Source organism: Lagopus muta, chromosome 9 (genome assembly GCF_023343835.1).
Source record: "Lagopus muta isolate bLagMut1 chromosome 9, bLagMut1 primary, whole genome shotgun sequence".
Taxonomy (NCBI): domain Eukaryota; kingdom Metazoa; phylum Chordata; class Aves; order Galliformes; family Phasianidae; genus Lagopus; species Lagopus muta.
In genome coordinates, this window is record NC_064441.1 from 17925751 (window position 1) to 17947430 (window position 21680).

General features: G+C 38.1%; 1 long non-coding RNA gene across 2 annotated transcripts in view; it reads right to left on the bottom strand.

The window, feature by feature from the left end:
* Positions 1 to 21680, bottom strand: part of LOC125697337 (uncharacterized) — a 32801-nt gene that overhangs the window by 1220 nt on the left and 9901 nt on the right. The window lies entirely within an intron of this gene.

Below are 21680 nucleotides of genomic sequence, written 5' to 3' on the forward strand. Positions count from 1 at the left end.
AAGTGAGCAATTCTTAACATCCGAGACAGTACAAGGGCTATGGAATAATCAAACAGAGCAGTATTAAAATAAAAGGAGGTGGTTTCTCAACCAACATGTGGTTGAATTACAGAACTCTGCTACATGACATCTTGTAGATGTCAGCATGCTTCAAGATTTAGAATTACAGAAATCACTAAAGATTACTAAGCATCAAATTATACAAGAATCTGGGAAAGTGTGCTAATGAAGAATTACTGTATTCTTATTATATTTATTTGTATGGACCTACTGCCTACACAGGACCTAATACATTATTCCAACAGTTGACCTGGCTTCATGTGTGTTCTTGGTAGTTAAGAATCATGTCTCATTATGTCTGTAAGGCATAAGGTATGCTCTGTGGGACTGTAATACGGGATTCTTGACTCATTTAAGGGTTCCACACAGAGCTATCCTTACCAAGATATTTCCTCTGTATTTTATGCAGAACTATGCTTCACCCAATAAACCAGATATGACCCCATTACATAAAATCTCTGTAGCAATCTCAACTGTTGCATAATATTTGCACACAAAAACAAAAAGCTTGCAAACACATATAAAACCCTATAACTCATGTTTTACTATTTCACTCCCTTTTTCTTTAGTCACTGGCCAAATTCATCTATGACTGATGTCACCACAGTTAAATTGAAGATCAATTTTGCTCAGAAGTTCATATAAATCCATACAGGCTGAGGAAATAGCACCAGGCAGCTCATAATAGTTGAAAGAACCATTTTCACAGCCATTACAAGAAATTACACATTTCTTGAGATGGCACTGCTCATTTTTGTTTCAAATCCATATTTTAGTCAATATTAAAACCAAAGTGGAAGGACTGTGAAAATGAGCATTATGTTTGTATTGAATAGTAGATAGTAACTGCTATTAAGCATTTTATTCTGTTTTAATGAAAACATAAATTCAACAATTTTTAGGCCAGCATGCTCAAATTCAAGCGACACAGAAGAGGTGCTCAAGCCAGTTCTGGGTCACTAAATACAGTAACTCATTATCAGGAATGTAGTGTACTCATGACTCTTTGTGAAAAAAACTGGTCCCTAGAAATATGCAGTAGGTCCTAGTGTTAGCCAACAGCATTTTTATTACCCTATATTCTGTATGAATATTTTGTATCAAATACCAAGACTGCCACCAATATTTCTCCATCAATTCATTTTTAACTGTCCATGTCATCCTTTGGTTTCTTTGGTTCTCCTACTTTCCCTTACATTATAAATGCCTAAGACAAACAAAGCTGCCAAAAGAACTTCAAATTACTTGTCAACTAAAGCCACTTTTCAGGTATTTACAGACAATCTAGAGCAGCACTGCAGCCATTTTTTCCTAAAATTCTGATTCAACTAAAGAAAAAGCTTTCTTAATTGGCTTTCTTTTCTTCTCACACCTTGTATCTTTTTTTCCTCCCAGATAATTTTTTTCTTTTCAAATCCAAGTAAGGCTTTTGTAACAAGCATAGAAGAGTTTCCTTTGACAGAACATTGCCTGAAGCAAATTAGTTGACCTAGCCAAAATTTAACTGAAATGTACACTAGCTAGTGCTACAGAATAATCAGTATGTTCTTAATTTTCTCATCCTGGAAGCAGGAAGGAAGTCTGAGCCTCAACTTTTCAAAAGCAGTAAGTACAACTGGAAGTGGTAAAAGACAGGGGATTTCTTGCTGTCCACCTCTCAGAAAGTCACTACCAAAAGTTCAAATCACATACCTAATGGACCAGATCCTCATGGATCTTTGAAGATGTACACACGTTCCAAGTTTCACAGGAAAGGCAGGATATGATCCAGACTGGCTATTACTGGCATAAACTTTTCCTCATAGTCAAGGACAGGCTCAGTTAACAAAAGTGCTCCATTCAATTCCACAGATTCACTCAGTATGTCTGTACTGACTGTTAATTTGTGGGCCACAAAGCAAACTAAAGCACAAATTGCTACACAACTCATGCCCAGATACCTACGCTTTTAAGATGCTGCTGCTTAAAGGCAGTATGTATACTGTAATTTAAGACCAAACCTGAATGATTTTCATATTACATCAAACCTTGCTGCATGAAAGTTTGAACTCTCCAAGGAAGAATTGGCACAGCCTTGTTTGCTGCTAATGCCTGTGATGTTGCCATTAATTTTACCTGGCATGCAAAATGAGCATAGTGTATGCATAGAGCATCACAGTGCAATTAGGTGTATTGGGTGCATCCTTGAAAAATGAAGGGACAGGCATCAGTCTCCTCCCTTACAGCGTTCCAGGACATTTGTGTCCAGGGCACTATGTGGAGTGCATTTAAGCAATCTGGATGCAGGCCAGGTAAAGACTCATGCACAGAGTAAGACTTCAGCATAAAATACATGAATTAGATCCTACTGAAAAGCATACTTAAATCTTGCTGGCAGGAAGACCAACAGAGTATCGACTGTGGTGAATTTGCCAACAGCTAAGATTTAGGTCTACTTCAGAAGAGCAGCAATTGGTAAAACAAGAATGAGATCAGAGTTCATAAAAACATCAAATTAACTAGTAGTGGAAACTGACTTGTACTTAGATTTATTAGTGTTACACACTAGGAACCTATACACATGGCAGTGAAAGAAATACCTAAGAGCTACCGACCAAAAAGGAAAAGAACTGGGAAATTAAGAAATATACCAACTTTAAAAAAAGAAAAAAACAGGCATTTTGATGAACAAAGAAAACTAAAAGACACCTCTCTGTTAAAAAGGAAATTTAAGTTTTTCACTTTTTCAACTTGAAACAAAAGCTGTTTGAAGTTGGGCTCTGTGAAAACATCACATGGAAATTAGAAGTTGTCAGTGGTTCCAGGGACATCTCACCCCAGAATTTCATGAATACTGTCACTAGAAGCTCATCCTCAACAGAAGTCTCAGAAGAACCAAAAACCATGGACATGTCTCCTGAAGTGAGGATCCTTCAATCAGTACAGTAGGAGTGCTAAATCTTCTCCTGTTTAATGTGTTTTCTTTACATCTTGCTCTAATTTCAATGGTTACTATTACCAGGAGCAAAAAGTACAAATCTATAGATTACAATATAACCACAACCACTTATGAAATTAGTTAAATGCTACTCTTAAAAGACAGGTATATAACTTGCTCACAGTTCTCACCATCTTTTTGAGCAAGCTCACACTCAAGGCACAGAGCTCTCTGTAAGCTTTGCTTTTGTAAAAAATTGTCTAATAGGCAAACAAGCTCAAGAACAGAGTTCTCTGGTCTACAAAACTTCTGTTCACTTAGCATAATATATACGAAATGATACACGAGTGTTGAAAAAGCTCATGGCTGCTTTACTATAGCTGTGACCACAAATAGCATTCACCTGATGTCTAGACATACAGCTCAATTTTGGTCATACCAATAACTGTAACTAAGGGAGTGTTTGCACGTCTTCATGTCTTCACTGATATGACTGAGCTAAAGCAAGGATTTCTTTGTCCTCTTCTGAAGTCTGGCATGGTAACCAATGGGCACCAGAAACAGAGGAGCTATCTCACTTTCAGGAAGATTTATCACTGAAACAGTTGGGAAAAAAAAATCCTAAGGTCACTAGAAATCAGTCTGTACTAGCAAATCTTCCTAACAGGAAAATTGAAACAGCCTTCTTACTAAGGCAAGATTTATTGGCTTGTGGACTTTTCTAATGAAAGTTAGAAATCACTCAAGGCTGAAGAATTTCTCTGCCAAATTTCAAGAAGGACAGATTATTTTATTTCCAATTTACAAAATTTCACAAACACAAACCTGACAGTAAATGGTAGAATAGTGGGAATACAAATGTTAGCATTGTACTCATATTTTCCGTATTTTCTATGGGCATCAAATAAATGGTTAAGTCTTTAAATACAACCTTTCAGTAGATTTGAAAACATGATAAAGAAACAACTTCTCAGTTCATACTATAATGTTTCAAAGAGGATGCACCTCCCTTCATTGCTAAGGTCAGGATGGGTAAATCATGTGTTCAGCACACAAAACAGAAACTCAAGCCTTCTTAATATACTGTTTACTATAAACATAGTATAATAGATGGCAACATTCACTGCCTTATCTCTGCTTACTGGTAGGAACACTCTTGGGAACATTTGGCTCCTCCTCCCAGTCCACACAACCACTATTTCACGCCTTGTCTAACAAAGCTTTTTCCTAATAGTTGTTCCTATTTTGCAAGTCACAATAATAAGAGGGAAAAAGAAGGATTCACACACCCCGTCATTTCACTTTGAAATGCATAATTAAAACAGAAGAAATTCAGATTCATTCATCCTCCAATCCTCTTAAACCTTTGAGCCCATCTGTGAAGACTCAAAACCATACCAGGAGAGCAGCTATTCATAGGAATGCAGATAGAGTTTAGGGTGGGAAAATCTGAGCTAAGATCAAAATGGTGATCATTAGGACATGATATCTTAAATCTCCTGTTCAGTATTCACCTACACAATGCAAGGTGGTGAGAATCCCTGCCTAGATGGGAAGGCAGAGCTTTTGTTGTCTACACGCTGTTGACATGTCTTGCCAAACTGTTCCATGTTTCTCACATCAGGAGTCTGTATTTGCCCATCTATCCATTTCCTATCCTCCACAATTTCCCTCTCTTCACTGCCTTAGAACATGCAATGTGTTCCCTTTCTACTTCTATGTGAAATGCTGCCCTTCTAAAGCAGATTTGCAAAGGCCATGAGGTGGAACAAATTTATCACCCTTCATTAAGTGATTTGACATCCCTTTGAAGCCAACCATTCTCTATGCAGGTATCTACAGACACCCAGGAGAAGGACTGATGCATGTAATCAATATGGCCAAACATCTGTGGGATACTATAGCAGCAGGAACACCACATTTCCATCACAGCAACTCAAATACACATATTTTAAGAGACCAGTAAACTTCATACTAGTGATTAAATGAGAGGAGAAGAAAGTCTATGAGTATAATCTGGGAGATTTAATGGTGCAGCCAATAGCACTTTTGTAGTTGTTTAATCGTTTCAAATAGAGCAGCTTTAGAAATGAAGCAGATCATCCCTTCAGGCTTTTTGAATTTTCCACTGTAGGTTCTCCTCACCTAGAATATAATGCCAGTGAAATTTAATCTGTCAGGAAAAAGTGCTTCCAGTTAACTGATTTTTTTTCCTTTCAATTTCCTTTCAGCCAATTCAGTTACACTTTTGAAGTAGACATGAAATGTTGTTGGAAAAACTACAGCAGGCCCACTCTGACTGCAATGTACTGAGCATATCTGTGGGTGTAACTTTGTAAAATTGTGATAAATGAGAGAGAAAATACAGGCGAACATCTCCGTAACAATACATGGAACAATATTCCAAAGATCATCTTAAAATAATAAATATACTTGGGATTGTATTTGAAAGGGAAAAGCTAACAGAAATACAGTGAGGAACTGAATCCAATGCTGTTCTAACTCTGCTCACCTTTGCATTTCATTTAAAAGACATTCTTGCCTGTTTAGGAATTATTCTTGTTCCACCTAATTCTCTCTGTGTACCACAAAGCCAGCATTTGAACATGCAGCCAGCAGTATCCCCTGCAGAGGCTCCAGCTGTCACTTCCAAAAGAGGATTTCTTTGGAAATCAGCAAACAGCCTCACCTTTAACAATCTGTTAGAGATCACATTCCCAGGGTGCTATCTATTCTGTTTTGTGTGATCATTGCCCAATTTGTTCTTATTATGTTATTAGTGCTGAAAGATGTTTTCCATGTGCTGCTGCAAGCTTTCAAGTTCTTGCTGGTTAAAAGATGAATTAAAGGCTTTCAGCTCTTAAGGGAGAAACACATTTGCAAATATTTAGATTTTAAAAGAACAGGTGGTTTTTGTCCAGTCATAGAATGCCTTGGATTGGAAGGAACCTTAAAGCACATTCAGTTCCACCTCTCACCAAACCAGCTTCCCTAAAGCTCCATCCATGCCTTTAGCAGGCATGGGGCTTCTGTAGCTTCTGAGCAATCTGCTCTAATGCCTCACTACCTCATAATGAAGAAATTATTCCTTATAACTAATAAAAATTTACTCAGTTTAAAATTAATCATTTACTGAGGAGTGCAGTGACAGGATAAGAGTCTGTCTAGTGTTCTACTCTTTAGATTTTGAGCTGAAACTCTTAGTCTGCCCAGGATTGTAGAACCTTAAAACAGCAGGAACAAAATGATTAGGGTATCTGAAATCATAATTACAAAAATTTGCCAGAAAATATTCCATATCACTAGCAGAAATGTAATGCATGGAGGGAGTGAATGGTGCAGTTTATTGTAATAGAATAAATAATATTGGCTACCAATTCATTATAGGCCTGAGTAGTAGTGACCAATAATTGCTCACTCCTCTGCTGTTCTTAGGTCAATGCAATCTAAGTTTGTACAAGCTGAGTTCAAAACAGAGCGATATTCATATTATAAAGTAATCATCATAATGTCTGTATTGTCAGGCACATTCAGAAATTCAGACAAGCCACAAAAACCATCTTTTTATCTCTCACTACAGTTCTTCTGGGCTGAAATTGAAGCAAAATAGCTGGATGCTGCCTGTGACCTGCGATATTCCTTACAAATTTGTAAGAGCCTTCAATTTCTAGACTTAATCTGCCATATGCCATTAGATACAAATTAATAAACTAACAGAGTTAAAAGCATACGTTCTTAATTTGCTAAGGAATCAATTCCTTATGATTTGAGTTTTGTTTTATTTAATAAGTAAATGAAACCTAGGTCTTAATGCCAATACCTTTTAATACACAAGTGAAAACAGCTTGTACTTTTCAAGTCCATATATTTCCAAAACCCACAGATTTAATGAACAACTAATCTGGTAGCATTTCTGTGGAATGAACTTTCCCATCAATTGCTAATAAAAGCATGTTAAATTGTTACAGGTAAAACACTTGTGCATCTTCATGCTTACAGTGAGGTATACCTCTGTGAAGAGAAGCTCGAAAATTTTTCTGCTTCCAGCAACGAGAGTTAATTTCCTTTTTAAATACTAGCACCTTTGCTCTCAGAAAACAGAGACCAACATCACTGAGTTGGAACAAAACACTTTGCACAGCCATGGAAACTCCACTACAAGTGCCCTGCAATCTGCAGGGCAGAGATGGCTTCTCTGCTGCTACCCATCAAAAGCTGGCAGCTGTGTCATTCGATGAACACAAATATCACCGAGACATTTCAGGTTATAGCAAAGCAATCCGATGTGTGAAAGCATCCAATTATGAGCTTTTCCAAAAGTACAAAGATGCTTGTAGCTATTAGACCCCCAGTGTGCTGTCATTCCCTTCTGAGAAATACATTGAGTTGAGAGCAGCTACAGTAGTAACAATGGGAGCAGTCCATTGCCTAATCAACTCCAGTTCTCAGGCACATGCACTTCATAGTTAAACAAATTACATTTATATTATTCCAGGAAAGTGTTTTTATCTAGTTGATACAGCAAGTTTCTCCTCAGCACCTGTACCAATTTGAGTTGCAGGTGCCCTCACATGAATATATGAAGAGGAAAAGGACTTGGAAAGGTAATTCATTGTTTGAGAGGTGATGCCATGAATACATTCCAACACTTCCATGAGATCTGTTTAAATAAATATCTAATAAATCAGCTGCCTTAAAAAAAAAAAAAATGTATCATTAGATTGATCAGTTAATCTTAACTTCAACATTTAAATGATCAAGTGATTTCACTAACCCCAATTACGAAATATAAATAAATTTAATTTAGGCCGATCACAAGAATGTCCTGGTGCTTGCTTCATCTGAAACAGCAAGAAATTCTCAAGAAAACATCCTTTTCTTTTTTTTTTTTGGACACTAGAAATTAATAAAATCATCTTTTAAGAAAATTCTGTAAAAACTCAGAAGACCAAACTGATAGGTGAACTTCTCCATGAATGGGAGCTGCATGGTGTGCTGTATTCTGCTTGGAAGCCTATTGAATGCCACAGAACTTGAGGTTTCCAGCACATAAAGGGATACAAGACCACACATAATATCCTTCCTTACATAAAAGATATTCTAAGCAATACTTCACAGAGTCTGAGTCCCGTTTTTACTGAGATCCTAATGAACCATCACCACCTGGCATAAAACAGCGACAGGAAAAAGGACTTAAAAACCTTCAAGGGTTTCCTTCAAAATTTCCAATTTGGAAATTTTCACTCCAGCTCTAAGCCTAGCAACATAAAGCACACTTCAGCAGTTGGAAGCATTGGCCACAGCTCCTAATAATCTTTCTGGAAAGGCAAGTTTAAATGCTTTGCAACTTACATTTAGAAGAAATCATTAACCATTTCATCACACATTAAGATCTGAAATAATCAGTGAGGAGGTTGAGTTTAATTATAACAAAGGAAACATCTTTTCATATACAGCACCAAGACTAAACATTAAAATATTTCTGTCCTGCATTCATCATTGTTTGTTTTAATATTCCAGAGGTATATGCTTACTTAAATACAAGAAGTCATTGTGACTGTAGGCTCTCTGAACTGTGCCTTGTTTCACAGTGCTTGAACTTGAGAGATGAAGTCCTGCATATGGAGAACCTGAAAGGAAGGCTGCATGGTGGACAAACTCCTAAAGAATGGGGGAAAACTCAGCACTAAGAATATGAGGAGTTCTAAATTGAAGTCAGGCCAACACAGTCACTGAACAAAAACACGAGGTAGGCAGTATTAACTGAGGGGAAATTTGAAAAGCACAAATATGCCAAGATTTTAATTTGTCTGTCTGTGATTATTGCACAAAAAATAGGTATCAGTAGATCATGCACCTACACTTAGATTCCCCAAACAGAGCTTCTTTCCTGCGGAATACCTTTTCCACCTGAACAGCATATTCAACTGTAATCACACTCAGAAGACAAAGGAGTCCAGATTTTTTTTTTAAACCTCAATCCCTGATCACACAAGATCTGGGTATTGCTGTTATTTATGATCCAGAAGAAATTAAGCAATCAGTGAAAATAAAGATTTATGTATTCTTATACGTCTTATATTTTCCTATATACATATTTTTATACACTAACTCAATAACTATTTTTACTTTACCTCTGTAATGCTGTAACAATGGAAAACATGGCAATGATAGCATAGTAGCAAAGTCCTAAGCTGCAGAAAGGGAGGATTAAGCTCAGATGCATGTCAAATGGACACAGAAACAAAGGTAAGCATCTGCTTACCCTTGGAAGGCCTCAGGTACACAGGGATCTCCAGCAAGATACCCTTGCTTCCACTGCCAACCCTTCAGTAAAAGCTGGGACAGGCTGGATCCTGGCTCTACCATTCCAGTCACTCAGGTACATTGCATGCACCTGGGCTCCCCTGGCTTAGCACTGCCTTCCACCAGGTGCTCAATCACTGCTTCAGGCCATGACTTAGCATTTCTGCTACACCCTCCTAGAGAAACACAAATTGCATATTGGAAATTAAAAATAGAGTAATAGATTGTTCAGACCCAAACTATAAATAGTTTTAATGTATGAAATCCAACCAGAGATTGAAATCCAATTAGTTATTCTTGGGCATAAATTAGACACTGCTTTGGAAATACTACATTCTGAACAAGCTCATTGAGCACATACAGATAGATGAATACTGGGAAAAGGCCTGAAAATTTCCCTTGCCAGGTACAAAGTAGCCTGAGAAGTTTTAGTACTCCTACTGCTGTCACTTCAGAGTAGATGGAAACAAATTGACAGTTGCTAAGCCTAAGATTTATTCCTGCTTCTGAAACTCTCCCAGCACCTGCAGCAATGGGAACCCTAGCAAAGCAGGCAGTCATTGCTTTTTAATGGGAAACTTGAAGGCAGTATTACATTTATAGATCAGTACACTTCTGGCCTGAATATCTCTGAAAGGATAAAGGGTATTTTGTCCTGTTGTGTAAGAGCTACATTTCAGCTTCTCAGTGTCACAGAAACTCCTTGGCTGTTGTACAGCTTAATTGTTCAAAATCACCAGTATTCCATTGTCATTTCTAGACAGTATCAGTTCACAGCACCTACTTTCTCTGTTCAGCTACTCACTGAAATAGTTCTGTCTTGGTCAGTGAAATAGCTTGTGCAATTTACCAGACTATACTCTTACTGAATATCTCAAAAAGCTTTGAGAAATGTTAAATTTGTTAATATTATGTGTGCACATGCAATGAACAAAAATTTATGATGCAGAAATGCAATACACTGTTCAATACCCACTCCTTAATACGTACATTCAGGTAATGGCCTAATTCAGAACCTTATAAAAGCTTTTACATAAACAGTTACCATTCATAGCAGTGCCCACTACATGCCTTCTAACAGTGGTAATGGCCTGAACTGTATCATTATAGATGTTTGAGATAACTTTCTCACAGATTACTTAGTCCCTCTCATTATCATATTTCATTTTCCAATGTGCTCTGAAAGGTCAAGCACAAAGTTCTCCATATCTAAAATTTTCTTTTAGTTTTAGGAGGTACACATTTCAAGGTCAAATAAAACACAGTCTTGCCATTTCTACAGACAAGTTATTGAAAAGCTTCAGAGTTTTTACTTGCTTTTAAGAACTCATTTGGCAGATCTCAAGCAATATCATTATTTGGAAGAGAGAACTGAAATTCAGCAAGGCAGTATTTCTGGTGGCCAGATTGAGCCTGTTTCCATGGAAAACTATAGACTCTTGATCAAATCATGACTTCTAGGAACACCTCCATTTATACACTCTCAAGTTCCACTTTGGAGTGATGTAATTCCTCTGCATTTGACTTTCTAGTTTTGTCGAGGCTCTTGCCCATTTATTTCTAATGTTTGTCTGTAACTTAGAATTCAGTGAGAACTTCACGAGGATTATACAGACAATGCTTTCAGAGGTACATAAGCTATACTGCTGAAGTAACTCAGCAGTATATGCAGGTTGCTTTTTCAGTAGGTCATTCACTGACAAACACAATGTGCAAGAAAACTGCAATGTTTTATTTCCCCTCACTCAAATACCGTGCCTTACTATGATGCCAGAAGGGAAGGCATGGTGGACATGCTAACACTCATTCTTAGCAATATAGGACTTTTTCTAATACCATAAGGAAATCTTCATGCTGGCACTTAAGAAAAACTGACCTCCAACAAATAACACCATGAAATTTTACTGAAACAATTCTAATGCCAGAAAGTGGTCTTACTTTTAGTATTCTTTCAAAATAACATCTAAATACTTAAATCTTAAGTTGCTACAGTTTTACAGTGAAAATGTAATACCTCAGTCATTGAAGTCAACAGCTATGAAAAGCTGCTGTTGATGTGGATTTCCTTTTATGAAAAAGCCTGAAGTTTTAACACACTGTATAATCAATGAATATTAAGATGTTACGATTACTAAATAAACAAGAGAGTTAGGCAAAGCAGATTATAACAACAAAAAGAGAATAGATAGAAAGCTTACCCACATCCTGGGTTCACTTACAAAACTCCACCAGAGCGGATCTCCAGACAAAATCCTTCCCCACTGGTAGCCAGCTCTTAAATAGGTCTAGGACAGGTAGAGCCAGGCTCCACCCCTTCCAGCAGCACAGGAGAATTGCCTTCACCTGTGCTCCTCTGGCTGACTCAGTGCTCACCTCAGGTGATCAGAGGTTCAGGCCGTGACTCAGCAGTTCCCATACACACATAAATAAGATATATAACCAAGGAAAGAAAATTAAAATAGTTAGCAGGAAGTCATTTCAAGGCTAACTGAAACTTACAGCACGTTACTGAAGGAGTTAATCAAATGCCCCTTACAAACGTCTCTTGATCACTGACAGGGATTGGACATCAGCCACCTCACTAGGAAGCCTGTTCTACTGTTTGACCACCCTCACAATAAATGTTTTCTAGTGTCCAGTCTCATTATGTTAACAATCACTGGGTTTGAGTAATAGCACAAATGAGTTGCAGCTTATTTGTGCTTTTTAAAAGAGCCTCCTCCTGGAAAACAAACAACAAGAAACTGCACACACAAACTATCTGAGAATACTTTGTGATGCTTTCAGTCCAGCTGTCAGAATAAGAATATACAGAACAAAGTACTCTTTGAACTAACAATCTTCAGTTACATTCCTGCCAAAGTAGCCAGAGTTTTCACTTTTTGAGCCATCACATATCCCAGAACAAGCTTTTTTGTCAGTTTGATTGTTTCTATGGTGAAAAAAATTACCTATGGTAAGAAGTTCAATTCACTAGCTGTAAACCCTTAGAATTATACACATCAAAAATATATCCTTCGACCTCTTGTCTCCAACATACCACAACCAATTAAATAACATCAAATGATAACATTTCACCTTATCATTTACAGAGACTAATTACAATAACTTTTGCTATAAGTGTTTGACTTCATACAATTAAACTCTATTTCATTTCCATTAGTCAAGTCACACAAAATTTGTGGAAGACAAAATGAGAAAGTATTTCCAGAACTGGCAGTAGACTGGGTCATAATTCAGGAAAAGTTCCATCTAGTCTTTTTTAAATTATGATCCAGTCCTCCCCCAAAATTGGTAGTATTTTCAGACTTTGTGTCAGCCACAAGTTTTGTAATTGGACCCATCTCACTTTTGTAAGAAGATTACTCATTAAAAATTAGAATCACAGAACCATACAATGACTTAGGTTGCAGGAGATCTTGAAAACCTTCCAGTTCCAACCCTTGTGCTGTGGGTATGGTTGCCAACCACCAGATTAGGCTGCCCAGAATCCCATCTAACCTGGTCTCAAATGCCTCTAGAGATGGGGCATCTACAACCTCTTTGTACAACTTGTTCCAGCACCTCACCATTCTTCAAGTAAAAAAATTTCTTCCTAACATTTAACATAAGTCTCCTCTCTTTCAGTTTAAAGCCATTCCCCCTTGCCCTATTAATATCAGACCACACAAATGATCTGCCCCTATCAACTCCCTAGAAGATCTCCATAGAAGAGGTGCTGTCTTTTGTGGATGTAAGTATTAGGTTTGTTTTCCTCCATTTTAATATCAATATCAGTAGTGGCCCACTGTAACAAGGACATAGTGATTCCAAGCAGAACATAGGCAGTGCTTCACCACAGTCCTTCATGGCAGAGACCTACACATTAGAGTCTGCTACATAACTGTAATATTAGTGTGTTCTTCCTTTAACAGTACCATCTGTAAGTACTGCTTGTAAAGGCTTGTTCCTATGGGGAGATGTAAGAGCATAATGTATGTAAGAGATGTAAGATGTAAGAGCTTTCAGTGAACCTTGGTGTACCACGAAGTACCATACTGTACAGATAAGAGGCTGACAGCTTTTCTCCCTTGGAAGAACTGCATAACGATGAGAATTAAAATGAGGCTGGTGAACCTCACCACAGGCAGGATCTGTGCAGCATGCTATGATCAACAGGAATGGTGTCATTCAATGCTGCATACACTGGGCTTTCTAGCATCAGAATCTGCAATCACCTTCCCACTATTTTTATTCTTTGCAAAATGAACTTGCTAACCAGACTTTAATGACATTTCTTACTGAGAAGCCAAAAGAACAAGGACCACTCTCAGTACAAAGCAGGGTATTAAGCTTTCCTGTATGCTGAAAGTAGTAGTGCTACAGCAGTATAAATATAGAGTAATTCTATGATGAATACCCTTTCACACTTTCACAGAAGTTATCCTACCACTTCTATTCACCAACACAAATATTTCCCTGTTGACATTCTAGAAATCGTCTGTAGAAAGATGATAAAAATATTTGTAACATCACTCATACATAATTTTGCTATAGGAAGTGCTGTGTTAAAGAGACTTGAAAGAAACAAGTGCCATCCTTTTCTCTGCTAAACATAAAATGCAGTCATTTTTTGTAGACATTATAACATCCCAAACTGCACAGGGAAATCTAACAACTATAAAACATATAATGAGTGATCTCTACCTAGGAAAATTCTACAAGCTCAGGCTAGAGTTTCTTTATGAACTACAGTTTGTTATGAACAAGTCACCAAGAATAAAATGGATTTAACCCGCATGAGTTCAATAGCTCAACAGGTTATTGGTATTGATTTGGCATTCAAAAGAACACTACCATCTCTCAAAAGAGCCTAACTCAGCAAGAAATACAGTAGCACAATTTAAGTCACATTTTGAATTATATAATGATAGTAGAGTTCAAGATATTTCAATCCTTGTCATTGTCAGTTTGAAGCATTAAGCATGCAGCAGGATAACTGAGGGGGAGAGAGGTTTCTGGTAGTTGAGAAAACTACAGTTACTTCTTAACGTCAGCCTATTCAGATTGAACCAATGACTAATTCAAAGAATGTGTTGGTAATGGCAGTATTCCAGCCCCAAAACCTTTGAGAAAATATTAGAAAACACAAAGTGAACCCAACAGAATGATTTATTCTAATGATGACATACTTAGTTCATCTATATTCTGACAAGCAGAAAGGGCCAGAGATGCACCCTAACACCAGCCCTCCTGTTTTTTTTTTTTCAGTTTCTCCTTACTTATATTCTAAGCAGGCATTAGGATCACCCTTACAAAACAATACCTTCTGCAAAGCTGTTCACAATGCCACGTCATTTATTTGATTTATATAATTGGTGTGTTCATTAATGACTAACTGTGCTCCAAAGATGAGCAATACCCCTTAAAAAGAAACAAGCAACTTTTTTTCTCTTTGCCCTTAAATAGATGTTGTGAAATATTACATAAAACAGGAATAATACAGATCTCCTCTTCTGTAATGCTTGACAAGGGTAGAGAGCAGCATACTCTATTTTCATTCAAGTCCATTCAGGAACAAATTATTCCTTTGCCTCTGTGATGCACCTTGCAATACCACATCAGCCTCTGTACTGCCTAGTACTCATTTATCCAAATCCTCTGCCTAAAAGTTTCAAAATTGACATGATTTGTTTGCTGTATGGTACGACTCAAGTCAGACATAGACATCAGGAACAGTCACTGAGACTTAGCCAAGAGCACTTCGTAAACCTACTTCAAGTACCTGAACTTTTGAATACTTTGGATCTACAAAATAAGGTTGTAAAATCCTCTCTAAATAAATGGCAATGTTAATTCAGATGTTATTTCACCTGCAGACAGCAGATGCCAGGGAGACAACTGAAAGCCTGCAAAGATGTTACTTTCTTTGTAGCTGATATATCATTGCCCCTGTTTCTAGAAGTTAGCCCAGGAGGGAAAGAAGATGATAAATATTGACATAGAAGCATCTTTCTAATGGCACAGTCAGATGGATAGCAAAGGAAAGCTCCAGAAAAACAGAGCAGTGAGGCAAGCTTGGCCCTCCTCCTGTTTATCCCTATCTATTCTCATCTATCTCCCTATCTGTGTCAGCCTACACAGAGAAGCAAATGTCTCGTGAAGTACAGGACAGGGCCACAAGTCTAATTAAGCTCCCTTCCGTTGACTATGCAAAATACTCATGTTCTGAAAATTATGAGGTTGTTGTTGGCCTTCTTTAGACTGAATTGACTACAGACTTCTTTTTGCTAGCCTCTAACATTTTCTTGGCATAAGCTTTTTTTCAGCTACAACCTCATAGCAAAGAGGCTTCCTTGGATAGCTGCAGGGAGAATACTAGCACTCCCGTTCCCAAGACTAATGCTTAACAGTGCACACGTGGTAGGCATTCTTTATATTGACATTTTTGAGACACAAAATAGGGGAAACTTTCTTTTACAAGCTCAAGAGCTTATCCCTTCACCATTTTTAGAAGGGCATGCATATACATTAAAGAACATCAGAACTATTCACAGCTCTTAACCTCGGATTCCTCAATACTCATGAAGATTCTTTGAGTTAGACCTAAGGACCAAGCACTCTAGAAGCAGAAACCGGGCAGCTACATCTCCAACCACATAATGCAGCTGTATCAGTCACCAAGATAGAACAAATGCAGAGACTACACTCACTACTTCCATTCACACATTATCTTCTAGAAACCTTTTCACTTAACTGTTCTATAGATGGTTTCTTCCAAAAACACAGTGTCCCTGTAATTTCTCCATCTCTCTTCTCCAACCATTTGTTTCTACTTCATTTGAACTGAGAGCCACAGAACCCCAAATCCTACAGCTTCCTTTAAGGACTTTTGCACTGAAAACATAAGTTCCATTACCAGCCAGTTGCCAATAGGCCTGTCCATTTTCACCCCAGGCATATTGCCATTGGCAGCTCCCTATTTCTTTCCTTCCACCAGACTCACAGCTGGCAGTCAGTGCTCAGTGAATAAGACCATCTCATTAACCTGGTGGAAAAATAACCTAGGAAAAAGAGTAATTTCCTTAGGAGTAACAAAGTAATCCACACAACCATCAGACCTGAAGGGAGGCAGAGCACTGCCCATGCATAATGCACTGTACATGGTGACATTCACATCTTCTCATTCTGTTCCTCCTTATTAATATCCAGTGGTTTTTGTTCTGCCTCCAAAGAAAAGTTAAATTTCTTATAATAGTAGTTGTTCAAAAGCTGAAAAAATAGATCTACCTAGTTTGTAGTTATTGCATTGTTCTCTCATAAGAAAATTACCTGGATGCCATGAGACTTCAACAGCCTTATACAGATATTCATGTGCCACTCTTCTGCACCCCTAACAAATGTAGTTAGAGACAACACAAAGTATGGCTACACAGCACAACACAGATATAAAGTAGAAGGATGCTAGCTCATTTTTAAACTAGACATTGCAAACAAATGATTTCCAGCAAAAAGTGAGATGTGCTGCATCATTTGAAAGCTTTAACAGTATTTTTATTTTCACCATTAAATTTTCACCACTTCTAATTATTTTCCAGTGCCTAAATAACACAGCTTAATCTATCGCTATCATCTATTCAGACTGTTGGTATTATAACAAAAACCTTTCCCTGTGGCTACATCTGAACCCAAAGACTATGTATCTTATGGGCTCAAAGGAAAGATACTTTAAAGAAAGACTTCCACAGACTGTGGAGCAGGTTCTGGTCATGTTTACACCTTTATATATTTGATACATATAGAAGTTATACATCCATCAGCAATTCGAAAGGTTACATTGTAAGCACAAGACCCATCATGCTGTCATGCCCTAAGAAATTCCAACATTAATTTATATATATGGAAGCATCAAAAAAATTTGTTGTGGTTTTACCAGCATATCCTGCATTTTCCGTGATGGTTAAGATAAATTGCTCTAGAATCAGCCTGGCAAACATGCACAGCAAAATGTTCTCAGATTTCACATTTCTAAATTAAAACTTGATTAATTGTACAGATCAGGGCAGGCAGAAGTTGCATTCCTCCTAGGAAGCATACTTGTACTCACCAAGTAGGACAAGGCTTGCTGCAGGACCAAAAGAAGGAAATCTCTCCAGTAAAAGAAATAGGAATTTTGAACATTCTCACCTCTAATAGGAGCAACTTGACATGTGTGAACATATCACAAACACTTCAGTCCTACCTGACAAATTTCCAGTTAGAAAGTCATGCCATTCGTGTAATTTGTAAACTAACAAATTGATCAACATAGTGTAACATTTCCGTGCTCAGGGAATGCCCCCAGTTCTAGGCAGATAGAGCCCTTCTCACGTAAAGCCACCACTGCGTTAGGACAAATTGCCTTTTCATTAACTGTTGTCTCAGGTCTATGTGTCATCAACAGGGGAAAAATGATCCTTGCTGATCAGTTTGAATTCAACCTAAATTCATATGGAACTTCAAAAAGAAACATTTTTCTACCTGCATCACACCATAAAGCTGCTGAAACAGATGGAAATAAGAATTTCTAATGCTATAGCTCGCTATCTCTGTATGAGATGGGTTAACTTCGGCTCTCCTTGCCAGGCTCCCTCTTCTGGTGAATACAGGGTACTTTCAGGTAGTTTCAACATGGTTTTTTCTTGACCTAAATTTCAAGCTGCATTTCTGAAATTCTTTCATTCTTTCCCTCACGAGAAATCCAATTCCCTCATTCTAGAATTCTATTGTATCAACAATTAGGTGAATTTAAGCAATCAGTAATGCAATAAATTCTTGACTTTTCTCATTAATGCATGATTCATTGATCAAATGACAGTATTTGCAGATTCCTTTCTAGACTTCTTTGTCATGGATGTCCAACTGTGCTCCCCCCCCCTTTTTTTTTAAGGGATTTTTTTCACATAGGAAAGAACTTGATGTAAAGCTAAAGGTCAGTGTGGCAAAACAGAGCTGAAGTGCTGTACACAAGAAGAGGAAACTGCCAGGCCACGTTACAAACTGAATTACATACATAGCATGGTGTGAGAATCCACTTAAGATTCTCAGAGCCACCGAGAGATGGGGCAGGACTCACCTTGCTGCATCCCACACTCAGGGAACAGAGATGAGAACAGGAATCAGAATGGTGATTCGGTCTCTTACTCACTGCTCTGAAATGTAGCTGTATGAATACCAGTGACCTGTTCTGCTAGCTTATCATATTACCTCACTTCACTTCCACATCAAAAACAAAATCAAAACTCAAGAACAACAAAAAATTACCAATTAAAAAAGTGTTGTCCAGCAAAGATAGGTGCTCTAAAATTGCTGATTTCTAGTTGATACAAACCACCTAACGGGCTATGATTATTTAGCTGATATTGCTAAACTTCTTTGTGCAATCTGGAAGATGGCATCCATCAGACTTACCCAGTATTTTTTCTTTTAGAGGAACAAGAGTTACAGAAATCATCAACAATTACCAAGAGGAACATGAGGCATGAGTTGCTTAATGGTATAAAAATAAAGACATCTATTTCTGGGTTTGTTATAGCTCCAGAGACTATTTCATGGCTGAGGACCTCCATTTCCATTTCTAACTTCAGTACCTTTTCTGTGTCAAACTTCAGAAATTTTCTGCCCCAGTTCTCAAAGGCAGGAAATTTCCATTGCATTCTGAAGGTATTTTGGCTCCTGTCAGACTAGCAACAAGAATCCATTTCCCTGCCTTAAGAAATGAGATTTTCATAGTCAAATCAAGAGCAGTTCCTCAGATCTAGTGGGCAGGAGAAACCCAACAGATGACTTCAGCCTGCTTAAGCTGTACAATTTAAGCTTCAAAGTCATCCTCCATCCCACCCAGTCCTAGGTTTATTACATAAATAACTGTTACAGCTCAGCATCCCAACCTTTCTGGAAAAGTTTCCTACCTTATCATTATGTAAAAGCAATCAATAATGAATATCATATAAAATGAAGTTTTAATGCTGTAAGTAAAGAGAACCATAGCAGCAACTGAAAGACCACTGTGAAAAAATGATTTTAAAAATAAAGAACACTGCAGGATTTCATAATGTGTATGAAATACAGGATGCAAAGATGATTCCCTAACAACCTAAAAGCAGTTTAGTCTGAGACACCAATCTTCCATCACCCCCAAAAATTATCATTTCACCTGCTAGACCTTACCCAGCTCACGTTTCTGCCTGTAGCACTCTCCCCTTCTCTCAGCATTTAGCTTTCCCAGCTAACTAGAAAGCCTGTGGAAAGAATAACCTATTTCTTGGGACCCATTTCATTCAAAGCATTTTGATATAACAGTGAAAAGCTGCAAACAAATACCCAATCTCACATTCAGTGGAACTCTTTTCTCTCCCACCAGCTGTTCAGAGGGAAAAATTCTTACTATCATGGCACAGGTGGCACATACAAAGCATAGATCAAAACTGGAGTTTCCATACAACAAGGGTGAAGACAGCAGCTGTGCTGGATTAGTGTTCTGTGCATCTAATCTGCATAGTAGGGATAAGATGGGATAGGTAAGGGAAGGGTGCAGAGCAGGTGTGTGCATCAGGTGTGCTGCAGTGCCTGTGCAGACAGTAAGCAGCACCCAGGCTCCAATTTAGGAACATTTCACTTTGGCAAACTTGCATGCTCGAATGAAATTTAAGTAAGCTTTCACAAACTAAATGCTGTATTTTTTGTCTATCAGCAGTAGACATGGGATGGATCAATGGAATTATAGAGCTTATTGTTACTCTTAATATTCATTATCCTCCTATAACAGCAGGTGCTGTACAGACATACAGGCAGTGCCAATGAAATCTAATCAACACCCAAACAAACAAAAACAGCTTTCGTGTGAAGATAACACAGTGTGGACCAGCTTCATCCTGACACAGGGAGACACAGAAGGACTGACATATTCCAATGGTCTGAGCCTATGGCAGCACAGGAAACTAAACTCCTCAGCTGTACCGTGGAAGTGACAATACACAGTGCAACACTTGGCTCTTCTTAACTTTTTTGTTCATTTTTTGGGCTATAGCTGGTACATTCCTTTTACTTTCCAATTTGGGCTGCTTACTTTAAGCAGTCTGATTACTTGTGAGAGTGTTTTGTTTGCATCTTCTTTCTCTCTCCCATATCAGAACTTAGTTTTAGTGCTCATCTCTTAGGGAGGCACAGCAACACGTGAGACAAATTCAGAAAAATACAGACTACGAAGATAAAAGCACAGGAAATCTCAGAGGTCTCAAAAGCCAAGACGAATCATAAACCTGCATATGCACATCCTAGTTATGGATAGGATAGCGTTCATTTTCTTCCTAGTAGCTGGCATGGTGCTTTGTTTTGTATTTAGGGTGAAAACATGTATAACACACTTACATTTTGGTTGTTACTGAGCAGCATTCACACTAAGTTAAGGACATTTCAGGTTCTCCTGCTGCCCTGCTAGCAAGGAGCTGGGGAAGCATGAGGAGCCCAGAGGGTGCACAGCCCACACAGCTGACCCAGAACAGACAAGGAGATGTCCCATACTGTGTGGCATCATACTGAAAAACAGAACTGGAGGAGTTGCCAAGGAGTGGTCACTGCCAGCATGCAGCTGAGCATCAGTCAACAATTTGCAATTGCAATGTGCATCAGTTACTTCGTGTATTCTTTTCTCATTATTTTCCCATCCTTTTCACACAATCATTAAGGCTGGAAAAAACCTGTAAGATCATCTGGTCCAACCCACCCCACCATGCCAGGAAACCTTGTCTCTCAGTACCACATCTCCACAGCTCTAGAATAAAAAGCATTGTTGTGAAGAAATTGAAATAAAAATACTGCAATACTCGAAGCATATTTAGACTTGCCTCACTTTTATAGCAGTTCTACAGACAAGGTCCTTGTCAGCATTCCTGTCAGAGCAGATTGCTGATGGATGGTCCTTGCAAGGCCTTACAGAAGCTTTAGGACTAAAACACAAGAATTTCAGTTGGATCTAAGGTCAGAAAAATGCCAGTACATCACCACAAATTCTGCTCTGTGTGTTTTCCTTAATTCAGCAGCTGATCCCTGCTTGTAACACTTGTTATTTTCATAGTTTTCCTAAAAGCAAGATGCAACAGAAGAGCACAAAGGGGAATATTTCTAGGCAGAAATGTCTGGGCACACAGAAAAGAGGTGGGAACAATTAGCCCCAAGTAATAACACTTGTTAAACTGCTTTGGATATTTGTATTTGCAAATGTCAGAGTAAACCTGAATGAATAAAGCAGGCAACGACACAGTGAGCACATTACAGCTTGCCAGATTTAGACAGGAAGAATATATTAACGAGGTCAAAAGGAAGAAACAAACATATCCTACATTCTTTAAGTCAGGACTGTGACACTTCTAATAACAAT